The sequence below is a fragment of the Bos grunniens genome, chromosome 7 (assembly GCF_055505025.1).
Source record: "Bos grunniens cultivar Pamir isolate PY7600 chromosome 7, Bosgru_T2T1.0, whole genome shotgun sequence".
NCBI lineage: Eukaryota > Metazoa > Chordata > Mammalia > Artiodactyla > Bovidae > Bos > Bos grunniens.
In genome coordinates, this window is record NC_141171.1 from 18966375 (window position 1) to 18984106 (window position 17732).

At 54.9% G+C, this 17732-nt stretch overlaps 1 protein-coding gene across 1 annotated transcript in view; it reads left to right on the forward strand.

Moving 5' to 3' along the window:
• The first annotated feature begins 3325 nt into the window (after positions 1 to 3325).
• Positions 3326 to 17732, forward strand: part of PTPRS (protein tyrosine phosphatase receptor type S) — a 110879-nt gene continuing 96472 nt past the window's right edge. The window contains exon 1 of the mRNA XM_086410008.1: positions 3326 to 3502. The gene's annotated coding sequence lies outside the window, so the exon portion shown is untranslated. The remainder of the gene's footprint in view (positions 3503 to 17732) is intronic.

The window sequence follows — 17732 nt, forward strand, 5'->3', positions numbered from 1 at the left end:
ACTTGGGTAGAGACAGAGAGGGAAATGTTTAACTTGAAGGAATGTACAAAGACAGTGGACTCTGGCACAGGGCAGAGTTGTGGGGGAGATGTTTTGGAAGTGGCTTTCAAGAATTCAAGGCTGGATTCTGCGAACTTGGCAGGAGGAGTCCTATACATGCTGTGATGGGCAGTTGATGGTTCCTCTGGAGTTGTCTCAATAAAAACAAAACAAAGCTAATTATCAGGTTCTGGGAGGTGCTGGATTGGAGACTGTGTTGGCAGAGTGGGAGGAGGAGGGAAAAATGGAGGAAGCCCACCACTCCCCTGCACAAGGTGGCAATGCCCAATGACTGAACGATTCACCCCACAAACCATGAGTCACCTCCACAGCTTGCCATTCCCTGTGGTTGGCAGACACAAGAGACTCAGAACCTACCACGCCCTACCTCCCAATTCTAGTATTTTCCACCTTGTGGAGCTTTGAGGCTTAAGCTATGCCCCAAGGGAGAATATTCTCTCCTATTTTCTCTTCAAGCTTTGGCTTGCAGGAAGTCTTGGTTACTGGATCTTTAATGCCCTCTGACACTTGTCTATATTCCAGGGCTGGCAATAATATCAGACTAGAATGTTCTGTTCCCCTTGTATGGATTTTTATGATCACCTGGCTAGTCATCCTGGCTTTCCCATTTACAGTAGTCACATTTATCAAGCAATCCCTTCTAGAATCTAGATGAAGTAACTCATTTCACCCTCCCACAACCCAAGGAGATAAGAGATTCTTACTATCCTGCATTGGCAGATGGGCAAACTGAGGCACAGATAAAGTGGGGAGACAGAAAACAAACTGCCCCCAAATAGTAATCACTCCAAATCATAATAATCTGGTACCGAGATGAAGATAAACTCTGGGAGGATGGTCAGGGAGGGTGTCTCAAGAGTTTTGAAGGATGAGGAGCCAGCCTTGGGAACAGCATTCTAGGAAAAGGGAACAGCCAGTGCAAAGGCCCTGAGGCTGGACTGTGCCTGATGTTTGCAAGGAACAGTGAGGCGGCTGGCACGGGTGGACTGGAGTGAGCAAGGGTGGGGGGAGCAGATGGAGGAGGAGGTGAGAGCAGGCAGGTGATGGGGGGTAGGCAGTGGAGTACCTTGTGGGCTGCAAGGAAGGCTTGTGTTTTCACCCCAACTGAGATATTGTCTATTTCCTCCCCTGGAATCAACTCCTAGAGGACAGGAATTTTTTAGCCTATTTTGTTTCTTTCTGTGCCCCAGCCCTAGAAACAGCCTGGCACACAGATTGATGGCTTGAATGGTTTGGTGTCCTGAGCATGCACTGTACCACGTTTTGCAACTGTTTTCCTTGCCTGCTCACAAGAACTCCCAGAAGTAGATGAGGTTGTACCCTTTCCGAAGATGGTAGCAGTGAGGCTCAGAGGGGCATTTTCAGTCCTTCACCTAATAGGTGGCAGGGCTAAGTGTGGCTCATGCCATGTCCAGCCCCTCCAGAGCCAGAAGTCTACCTCCATCGAGTATACAGGGCTTGAGCACCTACTGTGTATTTCAGATCAGCTAAGCATTTGTGCACAGACCATCCCATTTGATTCTTTAAGATGCAGTTGTGTCTCCATTGCTTGGATGAGAAAACCAAGGTCAGATTGTCAATGGCTAGGTCAGGGTCACACTGGCAGGAAGGAGGACAAATAAGTTCTGCAAACCTGCACTGGCCGCTGGGAAACTCCAGGCTTAATTTAGGTTCCTTGTTTAATTATTCATCCTCTCCTCTCTTGTCTCCTATTTATGACTTCCGCCTTCTTGTTTTGTTCCCTGGGTTAATGCCTTTTGTTTATATCTGCATCTTTGGCCAGGAATGAATGAATCAATGATTTGGGAGGAAAAAAAACCCAAATTCTAAACTGGAGTCCTTTTATGGGCACGAGGCCCTCTTCAAACACATACCTTGATGAAATAAAATGCTTCCAACGGGTTCAGAACACAGTCATTTGATGTGCAATCTTGTTTGGCGTCTTTGAGCCCTCCAGCCCTCCATGGTAATCTTTCCCTTTTTTCTTTCTGTCTTTTTCCCCTCACTGTCCCATTTTCAAGTTTCAACTGTGGACCAGGTAGGCACCCTATCACACTTCATCTTTACAGTCTCTTGTGAGCAATGGCCACCTTGCTCCATTTCATAGATGGGAAACTGAGACCCAGGGAGATGGGGCAAACACATTTTGCAGGTGGAAAAGCTGAGATAGGGTCCCACACAGCAAGCCAGTGTTTGAGCTGGGGTTCCGATTGTGGTTTGCCCTGCCTCAAGGCCAGCAGGTGATGGTAATTAGGTGAGAGGTTTGGAAAGTGCTTACTCTGCAGGAAATGTTCCCTCATTCATGCAATCAATAAGCTAGGATCTCCAGGCCCCACGGACGCACACCCTAGCATGATCAGAATAAAATCAGGATGATGGCATAGATAATGGAGCTTAGGGTGGCGGATGGCCATAGTCAAGGAGGGCTTCTTCCAGGTGCTGCCGGTTGAACAGAGACAGGAGAGAAGAAAGGGGAAGATGTGCTAAGTTGCTTCAGTCCTGTCTGATGCTTTGCCACCTTATGCAGTGTAGCCCACCAGACTCCTTTATCCAAGGGATTCTCCAGGCAAGAATACTGGAGTGGGTTGCCATGTCCTCCTCCAGGGAATCTTCCCAACCCAGGAATCTAACCCTCATCCGTTTACATCTCCTGCATTGGCAGGCGGCTTTTTTTTTTTTTTTTTTACCACTAGCGCCACCTTGGAACCCCCAGAAAGATCCCCGGGCGGGGGTCGGAGGTGGGGCGTTGGGGCGGGGTGTGCCGCCGGGAAGACTGTGCCAGGTGAAGGAACAGCAGGAGCAAGATCTTGTCAGGAGTGAGTAGACTGGAAGAACTGTAAGATGCTGGTTTGGCTTAAGCATGTACACCTGGAATAAGATGGTGGGTGCCGGGGCGGTGAAGTGAGTCTCACAGAAGAGGTTGGAATTTATACAGAAGGCACTGGGAAGCCAGGGCAGAGTCTAGAGCAGGGGATGGCAAGCACCGTGACCTCTGTGCCAAGTGCCCTGGGACTAACGAGGGGACCAGCGGCCAGAGGGGTCCCTGGTGCTGACGCCGCCACCCACGTGTCCCTCGAAGCCCCACACCCCCACGTGCTCCTGCAGCCCTTTAAACGCCCCGGGCCACGTGCCCCCGCCAAGCCGCCTCATTGGCCGAGGGGCGTGGCGGCTGCGCGGCTGCGCAGTGACGCGCCATAGCGGGCCCCGCCTCCGGCCGGCGGCGGCGGTGGCGGAAGGGATGACGTCACCGGCTGGGGGGGCGCGCGAGCCGGCGCGAGGGGAGCGCGAGCCGCAGTGAGTGTCCTCGCGCCGCCCGCCCGGCAGCCCGGCCGGCGCGCGCACGCCGCGAGCCGCTGGCGCTCGAGCTCCGCTCGAATCCCATGCAACAGCCAGGATGTGAAGCGGGGCAGAGCCGGGGGAGCCCAGCCCAGCCAGCCTCCAGGTAAAGGGGGAAAAATAATCATGAATTCGATTCAAAGAAATGCAGGCGCTCCAGTGGGGGTCTTGGAGACGGCAGAGTGGGCAGCGCGCCGGCTTTGTGCCGGGGAAGACTGTACGGCCATTGTGCTCGGAGGATGCTCCGCTGCAGCCGGCTGCACGCCTAGCCGCTGCGCCGGGCAGGCTGCGTCCGAACAATGCCCCTGAGGGGCTGGGCCGGGGTGGGAAGGGGCTGCGGGGTAGGGGGCTCGGCGGGCGGGGCTGGGGGGTTCGCGGCGGGGAGGGGGCTGGGCTGGACTCGCCCGGAGCGCGGCGTTGGAAGCTGCCCAGCGCCGCCGGCTGCACCACCCCGGGCTGCGGGCGGGGCAAAGGCGCGGAGGGAGGACGCGCGTGTGTGCGGAGGGGGTGCTGGCCCCGGCGGCGCCCAGCCAGGCTCCCCGGGCGGGTCCCGGAGGCAGGGGGCGCTGTTCTGGGGCTGGGGGGCGCGCGGGCACCCCGGAGTGGAGACAAGCCCGGGACAGGTGCCTCCAGGTGAGAGCAAGGAGGGCACCGACTGGACGGTGCGCCCAGGGCGGCTGCTGTGCCCGCCGCCTTCGCTCTTTGATCCCCCTCCCCTAGAGACCCCCTACTCAATGCTGTCTCCCCCTAGCGCCCTCTCGGTCTCATCTATCCTTTGGTGGGGGGTGGCCCTCCGCTACCTTGTCTTGCCCCACCCTTTTGCGGACCCAGCGCCCCCTCTCAGATCTCCCAAGTGGGGCAAGACTCAGCCCCCAGCCCCAGGGACCCTGGCGGACAGGCGGGCGCGCGTGCCGGGCGCCCGACCTCCCCTAGGAGCTGGGGGCCCCGTGGGGATCCCGGGAGAGGGGAAGCCGCCCCTTCAGTTGCCAGCCTCGCGGGTTCTGCACGCCCTGGGAGCCCCCTTGGGGGCTGGGAGGAGGGGCGGTGACGTCATCCCTGGGGGCGGAGCCGTCGGAACCTGGTTGAGGGGGGCGCGGGGGGTCCCTTACCCAGAGGGAAGCCCTCCCCCACGAGTTAGAGCGCCGGTACTCTGGGCGCGAGGGTTTCAACCGAGTTACGGCCAAGTTCACCGCTCCTTATGGAAACACTGCCACATTTAGGATTCCACCTGTCCACAAATCCTGGATACTTACCCCACGAAACTCCCCGTAAATCAGAGAACCCCCCCCTTCAACTGCTTTCTCTCTGAAATTCTCAGAGAATCCCCCCCAACCCCAAGTGGAATCTTTTTTTTTTTTTTTTGTCAGCCACACTCCCCCCCGCCCCGACCCTGAGTCTGGAATCTCCTCTTATGTGATCCTTCCCCCGATTTCAGACCTTCCTCTAGTAGCTTCGTGAATATACAGCTTTTCGGAATGTCCTTTCTTCTGCAGTCCTTCCTTAAATTTAGTCACCCCCTTGGGTCCTCATCCCCCAAACGTACGAACCACCCCAGCGCTTCCATCTGGGGGGTGGTGCCTCCCTTCCCCTTCTCGGGCTCAGCTGGGATTCCCCTGTTCCCCCCATCTCCATCTGCTGGAGTCCTCATTCTGAGCCTGGGGCCCTTCTGTCTCCCGCCAGACCCCTGAAAAACCAGCCTGGGCAACAGCTTGTGAATTGGGGAGGAAGGTGTCTGAGGCGTCCAGGCTGGGCATGAGGACTCTGAGAAACAGGGACAAAGCCGAAGGGTCCTCGAGGGTGTTGAGGTCGGGGTCCCACCCGCTCTGGGCCCCCGGTGGTTTCCCCCGCTGGACTTTGGCGGTTGGGGTTCTGGTCTTCCATCAGTGTTCCCCACTGTTGCTGTTCCGGGGTGCAGGGGGGCGAGGGTCCCTTTTGTTTGGGGCGCCCTGCTTCCCCCTCTTCCACCGGTGAGAAGAGCCAGCCAGCCTGCGACTCTACTCCTGCCGATAGCAGCTGCTGCTGCTGCTGCTGGAGCTTTTATTAATGGCCGAGGGATTGGGTCGATTCTGCCATTTGCATAACGCCCCTCCCCCACCCAGGGTCCCCTTCCTTTGTGCCCCCCTCCCCCTGCCAATCTCGCTTGCCTTCTGTCCCTCAGCTCTCTTCTTCCTTTGCCAGCTGATACTTTGGCTACGGAAGGAAGGCAGCTGGGGCTGGGGGCGGCTGCTTTCCGCCCCCCGTCAATCCCAGAGCCCACCAACTTGGGCCTGGGTCTCCAGCTGGATCCCCATCCCCACTCCCCTGCAATGCCCTCCGAGGGGACATCGCCGGATGCCTGCTGTCCTGTCTCCCTTCTTCCTCCTGCTCCAGAAAGCTTCCTCTTGCCCCATTCCCTGGGCCCGGGGTGACACCTTCAACATGACGGTGCACTTCTGCGTGGGGCCCTGGCCCCCCCAGCCCCCTGGGGGCAGCCACCCGCGATTGTCCTGAGAGTTGGTATAATTGGGCTCAGGCAAACAAAACGTCGAGGGAGACCCGGCCTGCCTGGTGAGCTCATGCGCTTTTCTATTCCTGCCACCCAGTCGATGACATCGGCCCCCCAGGGGGTGAAGAGGGCTGGTGCTGTCATGTCAGTACCCGTCCTGCCAGGAGAGGCCAGGCCTGGCCCACTCCCCATTCTCTGCAGAGGTGGGGAGAGGGGCGGAGACATGGGTCATTCTGATGTGGCCAGGGTATGGCATTGGAGGGTGCTGCTGGGGTGCAGGCCAGCATCCTTGGGGTGAACCCTCTTCCCCCATGGTCCCATGCCTTGAGGTGGGCACAGAGGGAGGGCACTGCCAGCCAGGTGCCCGCTTGCCGCCCGCACAGGAATGGTCACCCACTGATGGTGCCTCTGTTTCTAGCTCCTTGGATCATTACTAGCGCCTTTCTTTTTCCCCTGTTTCCCTGGGGGATCCCGGGCATCTTTGCCTGTCTGGAGGCCCCATTCAGAGACCTGAGGCATTTTTGTCCCAGCACCGGAGCGGTGGCTCTGGGCTGAGTTGTCAGAGCAGGTGGAAGGGGAGAAGCTCCTGGATGTCAGGAGTTTAGCAGTGGCATCTGCGGGGGACAGTTCTGGAACCATGACTGTGTGTCCATTTTCTTTGGGCCACTGAGAGTGTGGGGGTCTGCCTGGCCTCCCCTAGATCGGGATCGGTCTAGGGGACAGCTCCACCTCTCCTCAGCAGACGGCTTTCCATGGATGACTCAGTTTCCCCTTCTACCGTCTGGGTGGGCAAGGAACAGCCCGTCACAGGTGTTGGAGCACCATGCATCTCCAACTGCCGCTCCCAGGAGCCAGGAGCCAGGCACCAGGAGACCTGTGGCTGTGCTGATTACTCCAGCCTGAAGGATGGTCAGAGAGGTGGCCGGGCAGGGAAGTATTGGGTAGGGCCTATATGGCTCCGAGACACAGCCCCCCACAGCCCCAAGTTTCGCCTGCTTCCTGTGACTTCAGTGCAGCCGCTGCTTGGAGGGGGCGGGCAGGGGGCGCACCACCGATAGAGTTCAGGATGGAGAGGAAAACCCTAAAAATAAAGACGGATATTTATAAACCTGGCGGGTTTGGGGGATAATTGACAAAGCTTAACGTTTTCAGCTGAAAGCAATTCCCACCCCCCACCCCCCTTTACAACCCTGACTGCATTAGATTCCATTTGTTAGAGGCATCCGGAGCCAGAGGAAGGTTCTTGGGAAGTGCAGCGGCCTGGCAGGCTCCTTGTGGGCCGTGGCGTCCTCTCTGGGGGCGGTGGGGGCTTGCGCTTCTGGAGAGACGCAGGGGGCCTGGCCAGGGGCTCTGAGACGCCACCCCGCTTTCCTCTGCACCCAGAACAGCCTTCTGGCACACCCTCCGTGGGCGGGCGTCCCGTTTCCCAGAATTTACAAGGAGGAGGTGCCCCTGTCTTGCCCTTGCTCTGTCCTTCCCCGCCGCAAAAGATGCCCTGCGGGCAGCGGTGGGGGGGATGTGGAGAGACCCCAGCTGCCCACCAGGCAGGGGGCTCACAGTGGGGACAGGTGACAAGGTCCAGGTGCCAAGCCAACAAAACCCTCTGTGGGGCTGTGGACAGAAGAAAAGTCACACCACTGCGCTGGGGAGAACAAGGGCTTTTTAGATGGTTTTAAAAATTTGGTCTGACTTCTGTCTGGAACCAGAAAGCTCCTGGCTTGTGGCTGGAGAAGATGGAGTGCTGGTTGGGGCAGGGCATGATTTTAAGTGCGTGTCACCCCATCACAAGGACAAATAGCCTGGACCCAGGCAGATCATAGCTTGAGATGTACAGGAAATGATGACACGTGGGTCTTTGAACCCTGTGGTCCAATTTGCCATCCCCTCTGGGCTTCTCAGAGAAGGCAATGGCCCCCCACTCCAGTGCTCTTGCCTGGAAAATCCCATGGATGGAGGAGCCTGGTGGGCTGCAGTCCATGGGGTCGCTAAGAGTCAGACACGACTGAGCAACTTCACTTTCACTTTTCACTTTCCTGCATTGGAGAAGGAAATGGCAACCCACTCCAGTGTTCTTGCCTGGAGAATCCCAGGGACGGGGGAGCCTGGTGAGCTGCCGTCTATGGGGTCGCACAGAGTCGGACACGACTGAAGTGACTTAGCAGCTGGGCTTCTAGACGCTTACGGGTTTTGGGTTTTGAGTATAGTATTTGGATACCCCCCCACCCCCCACCCCCACCCCACTCCCTTCTCTCCTTTTTCTTTAAGGAAAGAAAAGGCACACACACACACAAAGGAAGAAAAAACAAAGAACCCCGCCGTACCATTTCTGTCTTGTTGCTGGCTGATATTTCAGAAGTGTTGGGGTGGGGGGTTGTGCGTGGGGAACATGAAAAAACCAATTGGCTTACACTTCTGCAAAGGCGAAAATTAAGGAGTGGTGGGAGTGACTCACGGACAGGCCCTGACTTTCTATGTTGCTTTATTTTTGTCTCTTCCCTGCTCTGGGGAACTACCCTACCTCTCCCCCCACCCCTCCCCCGGGTCTGGCCGGGGTGGACCTAGGGATTGGTGCTATTCTGGGCTGGCTATGGAATCCCATTTTGGTTCCCCTGGTCCTGTGGAGGCCCAAAGGATTCTATACCTGAAAACACACCCAGGTCTTTTTTTTTTTTTTTTTAGGATCCCTGCACTCTCATGTTCCCATGGATTCTCCCCTGATCCAGGGGCTTGGAACTCAGGTTTCTGGGTCACACTGACCCTGCTCCCATAAATATCCTGATTTTGAAGGAGCAGATTTTGTCCAGAACTCCCTGGATGGTCCCTGTTTTTGAGGTTTTTTCATTTTTGATTTTTTTTTTTTTAATCTTGACTGTTACATTAGTCCCTCGTTGGAAGGCCAGGCCCTAACCCTCCTAGGAAAACTGAAAAATCTCAATTTTTGGTTTCCCAGTCGTCCCCTTTCTCCCTCTTCCTCTCTGTGTGGCATCACCTCTGTTCCTTAACGTCTCCGTAGGAGCCTCATCTCTTGCAAAAGGAGGAAATGCCTCTGGCTTAGGGGGTCCTGGGGCTTCCCTGGTGGCTCACATGGTAAAGAATCTGCCTGCAATACAGGAGACCCAGGTTTGATCCCTGAGTTGGGAAGATCCCCTGGAGAAGGGAATGGCAACCCACTCCAGCATTCTTGCGTGGAGAATTTCATGGAGAGAGGAGCCTGGCGGGCTACAGTCCTTGGAGTCGCAAAGTTGGACACGTCTGAGCGACTAACACTTTCAGGGGACCCTGACTTCCAGCACCCACCCTGCTGTGCGTACTTGGGCTGGTTGGTTGACTTCTCTGTGCTCCTTTGTCCCTAAGATCAGAGAGCAATCACAGCCTGCCTTACGGCGAGCCCCGACAGGAGATACTGTAGGTCAACAGCCTGCCTCGGCTCTTGGACATGGCCGTTGCTGGCTGCATTCGTCTTACGATGGCCCAGCCCCCGAGTGGTGTCTTGGCCTCTGTCACAGAGGGCTGGGACCCTCCGATGGAGGTGGGCCAGGTGGAGAGAAGCCAGGAAGATGCGCTATTGCCATGCTGTTGCGTGGGTAATTAATTGAGTGTTGGTGAAAATTCAGGGGTTCTGGGAAAGGGAGGTCGATGCGTCTGTGTGTGTATAATTTAACGCCACTTATAATTAACCCCATGATCAGCAAATGAGGGGATGTCGGGGAATAATAATAGCTAATCCGACTTATTTGGAGCTGGCACCCATTCCAGGTCCCTTGCTGAGTAAGCACCTTAGGAGTGTGCTGGGAACCCCATTTCTCAGACAGGAAAACTGAGGCACACAGAGAGGTCTTCACTGGCCTCGGGTCACACAGCCCACATGTGAGAGAACCTGAAATCTTACCCAGGACCAGCAGCTGCCAGAACCTGAAGTCTTAACTCCTGGGAAGGAGTGAGGGGGCCTCTAACTGCCCCATTGTCAGAGAAATAGCTTTGATGACCATTCCCCTGCGGGGTACACTGGAGAGTCACTGTGGAGACCCCAGGGCCCCCAGCTGCCTTCCTCAGAGTATGGACTCTGTTCTGAGGTAGTTTGAGTTCAAATTATGCTTCTGCCACTCGCTGGCTGTGTGACCTGGGGCAATTTGCTCAACCTCTCTGTGCTTCCTTTTTCACATCTGTAAAGTGGAGAGGCGATGCTCTCCACCTTGTAGGGTTGTTGGGAGAATCAAACGAGTCAATGTGTGTTAAGTGATGTGTCAATATGTAGCCAGACCTGCCTGGTGGGGGTTCCCCAGCAGCATCCTCCCCCACCCCTGGAACCCTCAGCCCCTCATGGGGTCCAGCATGGGAACAATGTCAGGATGACTCAGCCACTGCAAACTGGGGCGTTCCCCGTCACTGGCTGCCTAATCAAGGCCGCCCCATATCTGCGGCAGGACTGGGCCAGGCGCCTGGCAGGATCTGAGCCATAGGAGGCCAGGTGAGGCAGGCAGGGAGGGCAGGTGGCTGCCTCGGGGATCTGGGCGCTCCTGAGACCCCAGGCAGTGGTCCCCCAACTTCCAGAGTCTGTGGTGAATCTAGGTGAGTGCCTAGGGGGAGGTCCCTGAGGATTCAGGGCTGTGCAGGCTCAGCTTTGGCTTCAGATCTGCTGAGAGGTGCTCAAGTTTATCAGCTTGGTGTACCAGCCTTCATTCATTCACTTGCCAATTCATTCAATCGTTCATTCATTCAGTCAGTATTTGTTGAATACTGGTGGCCAAAGAACTTGAGAGCCAGACCCTAGGTTCAAATCCCAACTCTGCTGCTCACCAACTGTGGGACCTCAGACTATAGACGTAGACCTGTTGGGGAGCCTTGGACTGGGTGTGAAGCCACCGTGTGCCTCAGTGTCCTCATCTGTAAAATGGGATCTTTGCTTCGCTTACGGACGAATATGTGCGGGTAGACTGAAAGCACTCGGTGTGTTCTTTCACTTGCTTTCTTTTTGTAAATAAAAGCAAATGAAAATAGAATTCAGGAGATACAGCAGTAGACAAGGCGGGCTCGGCCCTCCATCCCTTGGACCCTGTAGTTTCTCAGGAGAGACAGTAAGTACATAAATAAGCTAGTACATAAATAAATAACCCTAAATAAGTAGGGTTCTGCGGAGATTAGAAATTCAGTGGCCCCCAGCAGGTCACGGGGCCACTATTTTGTCTGGGAGTGGAGGGGGGCTTTCTGAGTTGAACAGGTATTAGGAACACCAGGTGCAAAGCTGAGAAGGCAGGCATGTGACGCTGAGTGGCAGGGGATGAGGGAAGCGGAAGAGAGGGGTAGGTGACCTCATGGGGTCCTGACCCTGAGACGTTCGCATGGCATTTTCCACACATGGAGCTAGAGTTTGCTGAAAGCCCCCCAGAACTTGGGTGCAAAGATCATTGCTAGTGGAGACCTGGGAACTCTGCAAACACCTCCAGGAACAGCTCTCAGGCTGAGGCCCAGAGAGGCAGGGGGACTTGCCCAAAGCCACACAGCCGCACCGACCTTGCTTGTGTGCCTGCTGGGCTGAGCCTCCCCCTAGAAGGTGGGCTGGGTCTCTTCACACTGGTCTAGAGAAGAAGACCGAGGCAGGAAGACTTGGCAGAAACTTCATTGTCGTCTTTTTTTTTTTTGGCTGCGCCGCATGGCGTGTGGAATCTTCCCTAAGCAGTGATTGAACCCGTGCCCCCTGCAGTGAAAGCTCGGAGTCTTAACCCCTGGACTACCAGGAAAGTCCAGAAACGTCATTCTTAACCCCCACGGCCCATCAGGGCTGGAGAGGTCATGCCAAGGGGACACTGGACAGAATTCCCCCAACCCTGGTCTTCCTGGTTCTCCAAGAAAAACCAGAAATCTGGATTTTTTTTTTTTTACATGAAATTGCCCTATTTTTCCATTCTCAGATCATTCTTTTCCTTACAACACCTTCATTTGCCGCTTGCATGGGCTCAACCCCTCACTTGCCGTCCCCAGGGCTCAGTCTCCTGGGCTGTGAAATGGGCTGAAGGCTCGCAGCCACCTGGAGGGGTTATTTGAAGGTAGCGATGCTGTTCCTCCTGGGGAGGGCTGAAAACAGGGCCTGGCCAGCGGGCCACGCTCGGTAAACGTTGGCTCTGATTATATTAATATTGGTCATAATGATAAACTTGACTGAAATTAAATGCTGTGCCGGCTGGTCTCACGGGGCAGTGCCGTGAATTACCTGCTGGCCGCAGGACCTGTTCCTCTCCTCTTGTCTTTTCTGGAACGTACCTATTTGCTCTCGGGGCTGGGGCACTGGGTCGCCTGTATTATCTGTGGAGTTCGCTGCGGTGGTTCTCAGCCTGGGGTGATTTTGCTCCCCAACCTCGGGGGGACACAGGGTGAAGTCTGGTGACATCTGTGGTCATCACAACTAGGGGATGCTCCTGGCATCCAGTGGGCGGGGCAGGGATGCTGCTCCACACGCCACAGCATCTGGGATGCCCCCGACCCCCAGCCCCTGCAACAGAGAATGACTGGGTTCTAGATGTCAGTCATGCTGAGCTGTGGAAAAGCTGCTACGTGCTCCACAGCCCAGGCGGTGAGAGAAATCAGGCAGCTGGGGTATTATGGGCTTATCTGTGAATGTCCGCCTCCCGCGCCCTGCACTGCCTTCCTGGACTTGAACGTTGAGATCCCAAACGGGTTCCCGCAGCCCACCTGTCCCGGCCCCATGGCCCAGTTGATCATCGCAATCGGGAAACTGCCCCTGATGCATGGGTTCCTGGGGTTTTCTGGAGATAGTGGTGGATCTGGGACTCCAAGGGGCTGCCATGGCCAGGTCTTTCCTCTTTTCCCTACCTGGTCTTTGGAGGCCAGAGTGCTAAGTTCGAATCCTGATACAGGCCCTCCCCGGCCGTGTGAGGTCACCCCTTCTTCCTTCCCCCAGCCTCACTTTTCTCATCCAGGAAATGGGGACACGTCCTGCTTGCTGCATCAGGAATTAAACACCGTCATGTGGATGTGGGGTCTGGCGCCCAGGGTACATTGTGTGTGTGTGTGTGTGTGTGTGTGTGTGTGTGTGTGCGTGCTTCAGTTATGTCTGACTCTTTCCAACTCCATGGACTGTAGCCCACCAGGCTCCACTGTCCATGGGATTTTTCCAGGCATGAATACTGGAGTAGGCTGCTATTTCCTCCTCCAGGGCTTCTTCCCGACCAGAGATCAAACCCAAGTCTCTTGCGCGTCCTGCATAGGCGAGTGGATTCTTCTTTACCACTAGCGCCACCTGGGAACACAAGCAGGGACTAAATGACTGTGGCTTCACCTCCCCTCCCCGCCTCCCTCCACCTGTCTTCACAAACCACCGGGGGGAGATGGGGATGGAACCCCGCATCCACAATTTCCCAAACAGTTACAACAGAGGGGAAATAAACCAGTATTACACGCGGTCCCTGGTTGTAGAGTCTACACTGCGTGTCTGATCCAGGGCTCAAGCTTCGCTGAACTTCCTCCTTTCATCCTTAGAACAGCTCCGAGAGGCGGCAGATGGAGGCAGCTGAGGCACAGAATAAGGACGAGGAACTGGCTCACTGGAGCCTTTTCCCAGGGTTGCCTGTGTGCATTTTTGTGCTCACAGAGGGTCTGTACTTAGTTGAATGCTCTGCTGTTGCTTTCTTGAAATGGTTAATAATTTTTGCAGAAGAAGGCTCTGCGGTTTCATTTCGCAGGTAGCAGTTATGTAGCCAGAAGGTTGGTCGCAGATGAAGGGGCGTCATTGTCAGCCAGTCTGGGTTCAAGGCCCGTCGTTGCCTCTTACGAGCTGTGTGACTTCAGGCAAGTTGCTTTGCCTCTCTGGATGTTGCGCCCAAACCCTTCTTGCCATCCAGTCCCCTGCCGGCTTCTCTGCCCTCTCCCTTCTCACTCATTGTGCATCAGCCACGCTGACCTTTCTTTCCTTTCCACCTCCAGGCCTTTGTCTTTGCTATTTCCTCTGCTGGGCATTCCATTTCTGGCTGGGCCAACCCTATCCGGCCAGTGTTCCCCAGTAGCCTTTTTATTGGCCTGGCCAAAAAAGGTTCATTCAGGTTTTTCTGTAATACCTTACGGAAAAAACCCGAACAAATTTTTTGGTCAATATTTCACTTCCTTAGCTGCTGTTTTACAGCCCGTCTGACCCCCTTTTCAGGATGGGAGCTCCACCAGGCTGCATCCCCCAAGACCATCCTGCAAGACTCTTGAAAGCTGCCCTCCTGTGCTAGAACCAGCGTGTCTAATTGTCCAGATTAGATGGGTCATGGCTGGGAAAACCCCACATCAGCAGCTCAAACGCCCTGTCTCAGCTCCCTCTGCCCTGGGCAGGGCTGCTAGAAGACCCACGACCTCAGTGGAGGTGCTGTGTGACTTCAGCCACTCGCTTGCCCTCTCTGAATCGCCTCATGCCTGAGCTGTCTGGTGCAAAAGCTATGGTGAATGGCTATTGAGAGCCAGGGCCCCTGGAGACAAGTGTCATGGGGTCAGGGAACCCTGAAACAGTCCAGGAGGTTTCCTATCTCTTGAGAAGATGAGAAACCCAGAGGAATACAGGGGATCCCCAGAGGGCATAGTAGCTGGGCCAGGAAATTTTGAGACTCCACTAACCCTGCTGTTCATTGATACCTTGTACATTTAGCCAGAGCAAACTCTGGGAGATGGTGAAGGACAGGGAAGCCTGTCGTGTTCATGGGGTTTCAAAGAGTCGGATACGACTAAGCGACTGAACAACAACAACATTCAGCCAGATAGGTAGAGAAGTCACCGAGATGCCCCTAGGAATGGGCCCAGCTTTCCATGGGGGATCACATTTGGCATTTGAAGAATCTGCATTCGCGCCTTGGCCTTCTGCAAAGCATGACTCTGGGCCCCTGGAGTCTCCTGACTGAACCTCAGTCTCCTTGTCTGTAAAAGGGAAACAAGACTGTTTTGAATGATCAGAATGGTCTGTACCAAGTCTGCTTGGAATGTGCTGGCATGGTGAAGATGTAACAGGCTAAACATCGTAAGATACAGTATAGTAATGAATGCCTTCTCCAGGCACATCAGGGGGCCTGCAGATGGAGCTTTGGAGGGGGGCAAAAGGTTTGGGAGTCCTGAGAACAATTGGGCTCAAGTCTGGCTTCTCCCAGCAGGGTTGAGTCTCCTGTTGCAGTGCCGCCAGGAGCTGGGGACCAGCCCCAGGCAGACAGAACCACAGGCCATGCCGGTGCTATGATCCATGGTGGCAGGAGGCCCACCTCAGGACCACTGAGCCACGGTGGGGAAACCAAGTCACACCTCTGTGGCCAGAGCCCCAGGCAGGTCTTGGGGGGCGGGGGTAAGTTCTGTGCCACAGTCACCCAATGAGATGCAGTGACCTCTCTAGATTCCCCATCCAGAGCTCTGTGAAACACCACCCAGACGTGTGCCTTTTGCCCTCACCTCCCTGGTCCTCCTAGAGACTTGCTGTGTGTATGTATTAGTTGCTCAGTCATGTCCGGCTCTTTGCGACCCTATGGACTGTAGCCTCCCAGGCTCTTCTGTCGATGGGATTTCCCAGGCAAGAATACTGGAGTGGGTTGCCATTTCCTTTTGCAGGGGATCTTCCCGACCCAGGGATCGAACCCAGGTCTCCTGCATTGCAGACAGATTCTTTACTGTCTTAGCCACCTGGGAAGCCCCATCAGGGAAGACTTGGTAGTTTTCTTGAAAACCCATTCTCTCTGAAAAGTTAAAAAAAACACTTTATTTGTTTAGCTTCACCAGGTCTTGGTTATGGCACGTGGGATCTTTGTTAAAGCATGTGGAATCTAGTTCCCTGACCAGGGATCGAACCTGGCTTACCCCCTGCATTGGGAGCATAGAGTCTCACCCACTGGACCACCAGGGAAGTCCTTTGAAAACTCAGAGAAGAAAAATTTGTCTTACTCTCGTCAATGGGCAACCTGGTATGTCCTTGACATAAGAAGGCAGAACCTTTAAAATAAATGTAATGAGAGCAAAAAAAAGAGAGAGAGAGAAAATGACATTAAATCATCCTGCTGCCGCCACAGGCTTAGAGCAGAGGCCAAGGGCTACTGAGGCGTTAAAGCCCAGTTAGCACCCGCTGGAGACTTCCAGCCTTGAGGAGGCTGGAAAAAGCCCGGGAGGGGAAGGGCCCCCTTACTGGTGGAGTCCATGTGGCTGCACACAGCTATGACTGTTTGGGGGTCTCTACCTTCACACCAGGGTCCTGGGACTCTCATATGTGTGTCTGAGTGTTCCTTCTCAACAGCCTCGGGAGAAGGTTATTTCTCCCTGAATTCAATTAATGAGCCTATTAAAAACTATTTATTTTCCCTGACAGTTGTTTACTGAGAAGAAGGAGATAAATTGGCTGGGCAGCCTCACCAGGCAGGCACGAGATGGGACGGGAAATGCCTGGCGCCTTGGGCCCGGGTGCTTAGCCAGCTGGACCTGGCTAAGGGTGGACCACAGGTGGGGCCCTGCCTTCCGGACGGCCCCTGAAACACAGAGCCTGAACTTAAGCTGCAGCTGCAGTTTGCAACCTTGGGGTCTTTGGGGAGGCGGAGCCTGGGATGAGTGAAAAGCATCCTGGAGTGGAGGGTTTCATGTTTGTGGTGGGGGAGAGTCTTTCAAAACCCCTTGTTTCTCCTGCACAGCAGTTGAAACCTTTGACTTTGGGGGGGTACATAGCTACCTGGTGGGGAAAAAAAAATCCAAACATTTCTGAGTATACCTTGCAGCTGTCTGTGCTATATGATTCAGTTCTGACCAGTGGGATAAATGAACAGAATTTCCTGGAAATGCCTTCAAAGAGAGGTAGCACATGCTTCCTTCTACCCTACTTCCTGCCCTAACTGGAATACGGAGGTGATGGTAGGCAACCAGGCAGCCATTTTGAACTGTGAGGCAGGTTCATGGCTAAGAATGGGAGATCAGAGATGGAAGGAGCCTGGACCCTGATGATTAGGGGTGGGCAAAATAGCCCTGAGAGGTCCACCTGGGAGCTTCCTGTATGTGAAGATAGAAATTATGCCTCTTCAGTGAGTTTTGTTTTGTTTTTTTGGACATCTACAGCCCAACTCGATCCTAATAGCATCAGTAGGTGAGCCTCCGGACACAGCACTTTCCTTCTTTCTCTCCTTATGTCTCTGCTCATTTTTAAGTGAGGCTTCCTCCCAATCTCTATTGAGGTTTGCAAAGTTATTATTTGTGAAGTAACGTAAGGTTGTTAATTGCAAAATTCGCCTCCCCACCTGGCTCCGCATCCTTCCTGCTCTGGCTCTGCTTTTACTGGAAGCACTGTTGCATCTCTACTTCACATTCCTCTTACTCACCGTCTACCTCCTTTCTTGCTGTCTGCTCTACTGTGTCCACAGCAGCACCTGTGCACAGTAGGGCCCCCTGAGAGATTTGCTTACCCAGGTCTCCATTCACAAGGCAAGAAACGGGGCTCTGAGACGCCTCAGGTCTTCCAGCTGGCTGGTGGCAGTGCCTGCATTGGTAGCAACCGAGCAGGTGGCTCCCGAGTCCTCCCTTTTCACTTGTTTGTGTCCCCCCGCCCCACAGTCGGCCAGTTCGGGCTGCTCAGCGGCTGCTCCTGATCCTTCCTCTCGCCCCCGCGTTCTCACCTCGGCCTCCAGAAATAGCCCCTTTAAAATAGCCGCGTCCTTGCGTTCTGGGCTTCTGCATGCCCACGGATGTGACGCCGTGCTGACGGGCCAGCCTCCTTATCGCTGTGGGATTTTTAAAAATACAGTTGGTGTTAGGTATCCTCCCCCCGCTCATTTTTACGCCTGAAACAGCCGAGCCACGCACGAGGCTGTTTCCATCCCAACACTTGTCATTTGGGGTTTCGCAGTGTTTG